We start from the raw sequence: 9,506 nt of genomic DNA on the forward strand, positions 1-9,506 counted from the left end.
GCCAAGTAGCACTCGAGCCACTGCAACACTGTAATTACTCAGTGCCTGGCCAGAGTGCGAAGTAACTGATGTGAATGCAGCTGCGTATTCTCAAGGCTTGAACGTCGCTTGATGTGCCTGTCAATGGGTTATTTTATTTTTATTTATGAAATGCGTATTACGAACATCGTGCTTTGGTCGGTTTACTTGCTAAATAGATCGTTTGCTTTTGGTCAGAGGTTCTTCCCCTACATTTGTTTTCACCATTATAATGCACAAACACTGCGTACAACTCGTTAGAGTTGGAATTTCGTTTTGCTGTTAGCTTATGTTAGCTGCTGCTCAAATCTGGGCCTCCACCGCGGATGGGCCTGGATTAATCTGGGGATGCATCGTTGATTCCAAGCTCTATTTGTGCGTCAGACGTCCGCTTAAAGACGTCGCTCTATTTTTCTTGCCATCGGTAGCATTTTGGTGACGAACTCACGAGTACGAAACAAATTTACCATCTGCTTTTCACTTTTTGTGCGCAATAGATATTGAATTAAAATGGTTTAAGTTAGGTGCTTTTGATTTTCAAGATCACTTCTGCGCGTTTTTGTACCGCCTTAGTTTTAAAAGTTCGCATCCAGAAACAACTAGGCCAGCAGCGCATGTTACCCTCGTTATTATGGTGATCGCAATTGTAAGTCCGAAAATACAGCAGTTGTCAAAAATATAGAGGCCAATTAACATGCCTAAAAATGAGGATTCTTGGAATTTTGAGTTCTTTTTACCGTGGAGCGAGCTGTAATGCCAAAACGAGTAATATGTTTCTCAAAAGCTGTACATCATGGCTAACAGACCTGAATATTGCGCCGTGACTTTTCAAGCAAGGTAATATTGTACCGCACGCCTACTAAGGTGTGCGGCATAAGAGGAGGTGTTGGTAATGGGGGGCAGGAGCGGGGTCAGAGGGCATATGAAAAGCACAGAGAATACACAGTTTAAAAGCTGCTAATTAGCGGTGATGAACCAGTATGCTGACTGTAAAGACAAGTCCAACAAGACTTTCTCAAGACTTTCTCTTTCCATGCGAGCTAAATACACATGATGAAAGCGTTCGCACATTCAGCATTACAAATTGGAGAACTGCAAGACTGCACCCGCCCTCTCCGTTCTTGTTGCAGTGCTCAACTTTTGGGACGACTTTTATCATGCTAGCCGAATTCCATCAATGAAGATGCGGCACCGATAACACATGCACTTTGAAGGCAATGGCATTCTGGCAGCCATATTTCTGTTAAAACAAGCGAGGAGATACCTTGCAGTTCGGGACGATCATGCGGACACCTTGAACGAACATGGCGTTGTCCACCACCGACAAAAACATGAGCGGTAAAATTTTTGTGAAACTTACATAGGCTCTACGGTTCCCGTTATTGCATATCTCCAGCTGATGTCACAAATTGACGCGATAAACCTATTTCCTGAAGACAATCATTCCAGGAAAATGCAGTAGATATCACAAACAACTAAGAAAATAATATCCAAGCGCCACTGGAAGGGAAGAGTACACCTGCAACCGCGTCATGGAAGCCTGTTAGGGTAGGAGAGAGTCTCGCGGCTTCAAGCCCGGACGCTTCGAAGAAGCCCTAAATCATAGTTTATACCTTAGTGCACAGTATGTTTCTTCGGTGGCCTTGTGGTAGATCATCAGCCTTGTTTGATTCCAGGTGCCCCCGAGTACCCACCGGTTTTCGTATTTGTACACGACTTCCTCTGCCACGGTGCTCGGGTCGTCTGCGGAAATGCTTGAGAAAGGGGTATAAACCAAAACGTTGCGCTGATGGAACTGTGTCTCTCCCACGTCCTTGTCTTTTTCGAGCTTCAGCCTTCACCAAAATGAGTAAGCTCTAAACACTAGCCCAAAAAACAGCCCTTCCGACAACCACAAGTTCTTCTAGTGTGGTAGAAGCCCTTATACGGCCCTCTCTTAATCAATTCTCGCCAGTAGAGCCACGCCCCAGGCCGGGGGAAAACTTGTACCTATTTAAACCCGGTGGGTACCTGGCGGCACCAGGATCGAATCTAATAATTTCGGAAAGCGAAGCGGATGCTGGTCCTACAAGACCATCCCCATGGTAAGGCCTTCATTTCTTTTCCGTCATTGTAATATAGCGTGCTAACTGTGTTTAAAGCTCTCGCTGCGCCAAGCTCTTTGCTTGATTGTTTTCGGTCTGCCGCATGCGATTGCAAAATCGCCTGTTCGTGGCAATAGCAGAGATTGCAACAGAAAATGGGTGATTGGCTATCGCCTAAACAGCGCCTTCACATGATTGACCTTACAATTAACGAACGCTAAAATCTTCTTTTTCCGGTGCCCTGCTCAATGATTCAATACATCTAGGAAAGAACGTTGTTCAAGAAGCGAAGGCTAGCTTTTCTAGGTACTCGTCGAAACGCAATGACCAGCTGCAGTTAACGAAGTTCCCATGGTACGAGTATAGTGAACCGGAAGAGCATGCCGAACAGCTACCCTACCAGTTGTGCGAGAAAGAGATGGTGATGTAAAAGAACAGTTGTCGGAGAAACTGAAAAATAAAAATATCAGTTGACGACCTTTGTTCTGAATATTGCTTTTGAGCAAAGGAAACGCTACAGTAACCGTTTCACTTTGCGTAGACACCTGAACTACGGCGAAGATATGGAGAATGTTGCGACTGAAAGAAGAAAGAGCGAAGTATCATGGTGGCAGATACGGAATCAATCAATATCAATAACCTAGCGATCACTGACATGCCCTGAAATCTCACCGCACAATGAAAACTTTTTTCGCTTTGGAATCATCAAAATGCGGCCGCCGTAGCTGGCTCCACTCAGCTGCTTGGTTCCGTAGCATAGCTCGATAATGATTTATCCATCGTAGAGGGGCACTTGCGCGCTTCCAACTTACAATCCGTCACACAAAGATGACGTCCTCGGAGATTGAAGGAACTAACGCTTCGGGTGGTCTCAAGGCTGTCGGAAGTCCTAGGATTTTACTCTTTCAAAGGACGCGGATAGCAGTTGTCTGTAGTGCACAACGCCAGATTTTATATATCAAAATGCTTTCAGCTCCCAATATCGGAAATTAAGCCGACGTCATCCACGAAACGCGGCAACATTTTAACCGAAGGAGCGTAGAACCTAAAGCCGAACTTGAGTGCGGATATTTAAGAAAATCAAGTTGCATTCTATTCGACTCGCATGCCCAAGAAAACAACTTCTCTGCGAGCGTAACTCGCACGAACCTAGGCAAAAAAAAAAAAAAAAAAATAAACAAATACGTAGTTTTTTTTTTTTTTTGTGCCTTTGAACGATCGGCTATCCCAAAGCTGTTTCTTTTTCATATTTCACTGAAGGAAAACAATCCAACTCGTCTCCCTCATAATTTGCTTAACCAGGTCACATTTCGCAATTCTGTATGCATTTTGCGGGAACGCCACGTTATCATCCCAGTTCATTAAAAATACCAGCTCACGTAACTAGGACACAGGCATAGAACACTCTCCTGTCTTTTTCTATGTCTATGTCCTAGTTACATGCGCTAGTTTTAGTGCGTATCACAACATGCCGCAATCACGGATTTCGCCTATGTTTGTCCGAAGCCGCCCACTTTCTTTCTTTTCGTGAGCTTGAAGTGGAGAAAGAGAAGGTGGCGACGCGCGCGTCGCGCCGCTCAGCATTGAGGAGGCGGAGCGATCGCACAGCTACAGCTACAGGCTGCAGCAGAATCCGCTCTCTCTCTCTCTCTCTCTCTTCCATCCGTCTCTCCGTGGTCTTGAAGAGAAGGAAGGAAACGTGGTAACGCGTGCATCACGCGACTTAACACTGAGGGGGCGGAGCGGCCGCATAGATGCACCCAGTGAGAGTGTAAGACATTGAGAGAGGGACGTGTCTGTTGCGGGCGTGGCGGTCATCACTGGGCAGCGTTGCACAAGCGGGGGATGGTTTCTACTGGCCTCACGGGACTGGGACTGGTAGATTATCGCCGTTTAATTGCGGCGGGGGCTAGCCTGCCACCGATTTGTATCTGTTGTAGGCCGTCATTGCAGCCGCCAAAGCTCCGGTGGTGGACGACGGCTGTTGCGACACTCGTCTTTTTCTTCCTCTTCTTTACTTTCTTGTCAATTTTCCTTTATGTGCGCACGAGGCAGCGGAGGTAGCTCAGCTGCAGAGCCAGTAGCAGGCCCGTGCATTTCCTTTCTCTTCTTCCTACAGTCGCAACTTGCACAAACGTGTGTCGCTGGCGCGTGCTCAACTTCGACATCTGTCCCCTCGCATCAGTCACTCCTCAGCCTTCACAGAAAGCAGATGTTCACGCGCGGTGGTCCCTGGCTCTCGGCTCCGAGCCGCTCGACGCGTCGAAAGCAGCTTGTGCTCACCTCCGCGCCTTAACTGGCGCTCGTCTTCAACCGCGTTTCCCTCCCTCTTCTCTCTTTCTCTCCCCCTAAGATCCCACCCTAGACTTTCGGCCGCAGACCACTGCATTGCAATGGGGTATATTGTGCCAGTTTTCGTTTATTTCTGAAAATGGTGCGAGGAAAGCTGAGGACACGGCGGCGCCGCTCGTTTGCTTCGCGTCGCTACGGATAAAGCCGGACCGTCTGGCACTGGGGCGCCGGTTCGCCGTGGTCGGCGTGTTGAAGTACAACAGTTACGTTGGCAGCGGGATCGTGAGTCTACTGATTGTGATATTGCAGTTAAAACAGTAGAAGAATATAGCACAAAGAATAAGGAAACGGTCCGAACATGCTCAGGAAACTGCTTAAGACACTGAGCGTCGTCGTGAAACGGATGCCAAAGCGAAGAGAAACAAACGTGCGGTAAAAACTCTAGGACAACATGCTGCGCAAATGGAAGCGATGGAAAGGTATAGCACGGATAAGCAGTGCTACGCACCTACTTCGCATTTGATGAACTATGCAAATTGGCCGTCATGTTTTTAATTAATGATGACACACCCGCTCTTCCATCTTTCTGTCTTCAATGGTTATCAACTCGCCCGAACGTAGAAATTACAGCCTAGGCACGCGCACTGAGAAAAAGCTACCAGCCAGAAGGCTGACCTAGAGCAGTGCATCACATCCGCACCAAAAAGTACTGTTCTTCAATATTGATTGACCGCAGCGATTTTCGCATATCGACATATGAAGCGCATTTACCACGGGCCCAATCACTACACAACGGTTACACGATGTTCTAGATTAATTCTCAACAGATAGAAATCTTATATTGGCATTAAATGTAAAAAATGTACTACGTTGGACCATATCAAAACAATACCACGTTTTGTTTAAAAGCAACTTTTCTGAGCCTTCAAAATCAAGAAATGTCCAAAATACAACTGTCAGCATTGCAGGAGGATTTCGCAATTCAAATGATTACGTGGACACCTAGTTCCTCACTGATCTCCGGGCCACCCTACAACACCGATAACTCAATAAACACGACAACTTGTGCTTTTCGGTAAGAATGTCAGGATTTCCAATTGAGTACAAAAAAATATATTTTTTATTTGATTTTATTCGCCCATAAATGCTTATTTGACTGGCGGACAAGCGCCAACAGGGTGCGAAAGAGCAAGGGGATAAATATTGTGTGAGAACGATGACGTGAAGTAGTTGCCTTTAGACCTACTGCATAGAGCAGAGGACATCATTGTCCACATTACATCAAACTGTTTCTACGCGAGATGTTTGGGTCAAACATGGCTCTTGAGTGGCAGCATCGTGTGAACACGGGCTGCAACGCGAGGTCATGAAAGGAATGGGAGTGCTAGCGTTGTCATCCTTTTTTTAAATGAGCCACGCCAATGGTAACGTCAATTAACAGATGTGAAAATGGAGCCCATCCTGCCTCCTCATTCTCGGTCTTCGCAACGTTCGGGCCTACTAACTAATGATGATAAAGTGAAACCTCCATAAGACAGCTAGGCAGCTTTCTTGGTGCCCTGTCAGCAGAGATTTATATCGACATGGGGATAATCGCAATACAATAGCATTTATTTTGGTGACATCTTAGCGTTTCTTATGGCATTACAAAGCGCATGTAATAAATTTCATAGTGAGCTATTCCTTAATCTTTTCTGCTGCGCTAATGTGAATAAATGGTGCTGTGGATACAATAAGACCAATATTTTTTATTATTTGTGGAGCTGAGCATTGTGATATTTTAATGAAACTGTCGTTTTAGATGATAGGAAACTGATCAGTCAGTAGAAGAAAAAGTGATATCATGCAGCGGTGGTATTCAATCCTGCGGCCTCCGTATGTCGCTTGCCAAACACACATATTAACTAAGGCAACGGGGACCTACTCTTTACTTTCAATGGGATTCATGTTTTATGCAACCCAACCTCGAGAGGTATTCAGTTATCTATTCTTATCTTCTAGGCAGGCTTTTCAGCCATGCATATTGCATATTTGGTGATGACTCACCCTTAATTAACAATTATGACTCTAGTATGTGGTCAGCACGCTTGCGGAGTAGAAAGGAGCTGTGGCACAAGTCGGTTTCCTTTCTCATCCATTCATACCAAACAAAGGCTTTGTAAATCTAGAAGACTGGCTGCATCCCATTATTCAGGTTATAGTTAAGTGTGGTAATGAATTCTGACTGCAGGTCTTACGTACGTTGCAGTATTTTCTGTTATGTGTATGACCTTCCAAAGCAATCGATCGTTATCCCGCCGCGTTCTAGAAAGAGTCTGCTCAGTGATTGACAGCGTTGGGCATTATTGAACGGCGCCTAGGATTAAGACGTTGCTGCTGATGATGGTGATGATTAATCTTCACTCAAGCTTTTCACAAGGCTAATGTGCTGAAAACTTTTAGACTTACTGACAAGATATTTTAATTATTGCATATAAATAGGTGCCCTCGTTTCATCCACAAACAGGGAATTATTTAGTTTTAAATTCCCTGGAAACTGATTGGACTTTATCTCTCGCCAAAGGTAATAGACTTCAATGACGGCTGCCTTGATCAGCTTAATTCCTCCATCCTGGGCGATTCTGATAACCCAGTGGTGTGGCCGCTAGTCCAATGGCGGCCAGGTAGCGTGTCACAGAAGCTGCCACGGTTCCATCGTTCGCGCGACGGATGTGTCCGTACCAGCGCAGGCGACGTTCCTGAATTTATCAACCATCGGCGCAAACCTCCACCGACGTCGAATGTCCTCATTGCGTTGCTGATCCATCAGATCAGGGTAGAACAATTCATCGAGCGGAACATTTACACCTCCACAGTCTGCAGCTTGTTCTCGACGGCCATGGTGGATGACCAGCATTCCGTGGGGTATAACGCTACTGGACGTACAACTGTAAATAACGATAAATCTTCGATGGTAGTAGTCAGGGAAGACTACGATCCCAAATCACACCCAATATTTCATGCCATTTCAGCCATGCTCCACTGATGCGCATTCTGGCGTCGCAGTCCGTGGATCCATCGGCATGCAGGTGGGATCCAAGGTATCGGAAGTAGCTAGGCCGTCTATGACAGTGGGCAGCTATTGACGTAGATGGTGCCTGGCTTCGGGCTTGTTTCCAGGTACTCCAACTTCTTAAGATTTAATCTCAGCCCGTATGTGGCAAGTCGATCACACCAAGCTTGCGTCCACTCCTGCAGGTCTTGCCGTGTACGTGATGTGAGCATAACGTCGTCAGCGAATAGAAATGTCCATGGTATGTCCTTCTGTGAAGCTTGAGTGAAGATTTTGTGCATCTGATAACATTGAATACCAAGCTAGCAAACTGAAAGGTAGATCAGGTATGATTATTAGTTTCATAAGGCCGCACATAATATGACTCACATTACAGCGAAGTATAAAGTTCCTGTGTTTTGTTTTCGCCCTCTTGCTGCCTAATGTTGTCAAATTGACCTTGACAAGACTAAGAAAACTTAACATCGAAAAACCGTCCAGTTTCTTTTGTGGAGTGTACTTTCGGCGCCTTTACATATCAGATACCTATCGCGTGCACAAAAATCCTAATCGACCAAGCAGGCCGCTGTATTTATTGCCTAGTGCACCATAAAAGACATTTGAAGAATGGCACGGAACCCCATTTACTATACCACGGTAAATGCTGTGGTGATAATGAGAAGAACATATACGAACTGCGGCTGACAGAGTCTAAAATCTTAAACAGTAGTAACGACAAAATAGTCCGTGAAATGGTGGAGGCATTCCTTACCAGAAGAAATGCTACAGTTTCTGTAGGCACCCTCCTTCTCACACTTAATAATAATAAAAGTGCATTCTAGATAGAATGCAATAAGAAACGTGTATGGATAGACTCTCTACTGTGATCAGCCTGCCTACCCCTCCCTGGCATGCTTAGTTCCTCGTCTCCATTCCAATTTTCCTTCCTTATATTCACTCGCATCTGCTGTGAATAAACAGCTGCGCCTCTCCTTCTTTGTACTGCATATTTTGCCGCTAAAGTCCTTACAAATGAAACGAAGATAGGATTTGTAGGTTGCCCGTGTTATGCATGAAATATCGACGCCGCGTGTTTATTGTATGGTTTTAAAGAAACTAACATGATTTCGGCGGCACAGTCAGGCGAAGCGGCGCTATGTTAAAAATATGCAATATGTAACAACCAAATCGACGAGCTATAAGATGGATAATGTTGAAGTTTGAAATTTATAGCTGGATTGCCGATTTTGACTAACAAGAAATGATCCAACAGCTATTGACACAAAAGAAAACACAGGGGTCTTTTTTTTTTTGTTTATTGAGGAATGTAAAGTGATATTCGACTGTAAAAGTAAATGTTCAGAAAGTAGTAGAAATAGAATCACCGGTGTGGGTGGGAAGCGTGAGTTCGGATCCCACGGACATGTGATTTTTATTTATTCTACTTTCTAACCAATTATCCTAACATTAATTATTGATTCATTTCATCAGCATCAAAACAAATCACCTTATGGTTTCCTTTTTGCCAGTAGCTGTTGCCTCCTTTCCTATATGTGTCATAACGAAAGGACATTTTTCTTGTATTTATTTGCTGATTGTCTTTACGACCTCCAGTCTCCAAATCATCAACCTCGTTAAAACTGCAAAGTGCAAAACCAGAATTTGATTAGTCTTCAGTGAATAATCATCCAAAAAGATTATTCATAACGCAAAGTATTAAAATTTTCGTTTTAATTTGATTCAGCACTTGCAATAAAAATCAAGTGCAAATCATTATCTGGTCGAGCATTCAATCGTGTTCCAGAGCAAAGCATTGCCAGCCGTAAGGTACATTGCCAAACTTTCTTATTTCGCCTTTTTATAGCTGCTGGTAATATTCAGTGTCCGTTGCGGTTTACAAATGCAAATTTACAGACCTGATGGTGACGTTGGCCAGTGTGGATCACATATTTGAAGGAATCATAAAAATAATCAATGCTTATTTTGTTCACTAGGCTGTATCTCGTAAAAGACGATAATTCGTAACTTCTATCTCTCAGCGCTCACTGTGAACAGGAAGAGATATTCGAGCTCCCAAAGTG

Source organism: Amblyomma maculatum, chromosome 6, assembly GCF_055883805.1.
Source record: "Amblyomma maculatum isolate TAMU_Amacu chromosome 6, ASM5588380v1, whole genome shotgun sequence".
NCBI classification, from domain to species: Eukaryota; Metazoa; Arthropoda; class Arachnida; order Ixodida; family Ixodidae; genus Amblyomma; species Amblyomma maculatum.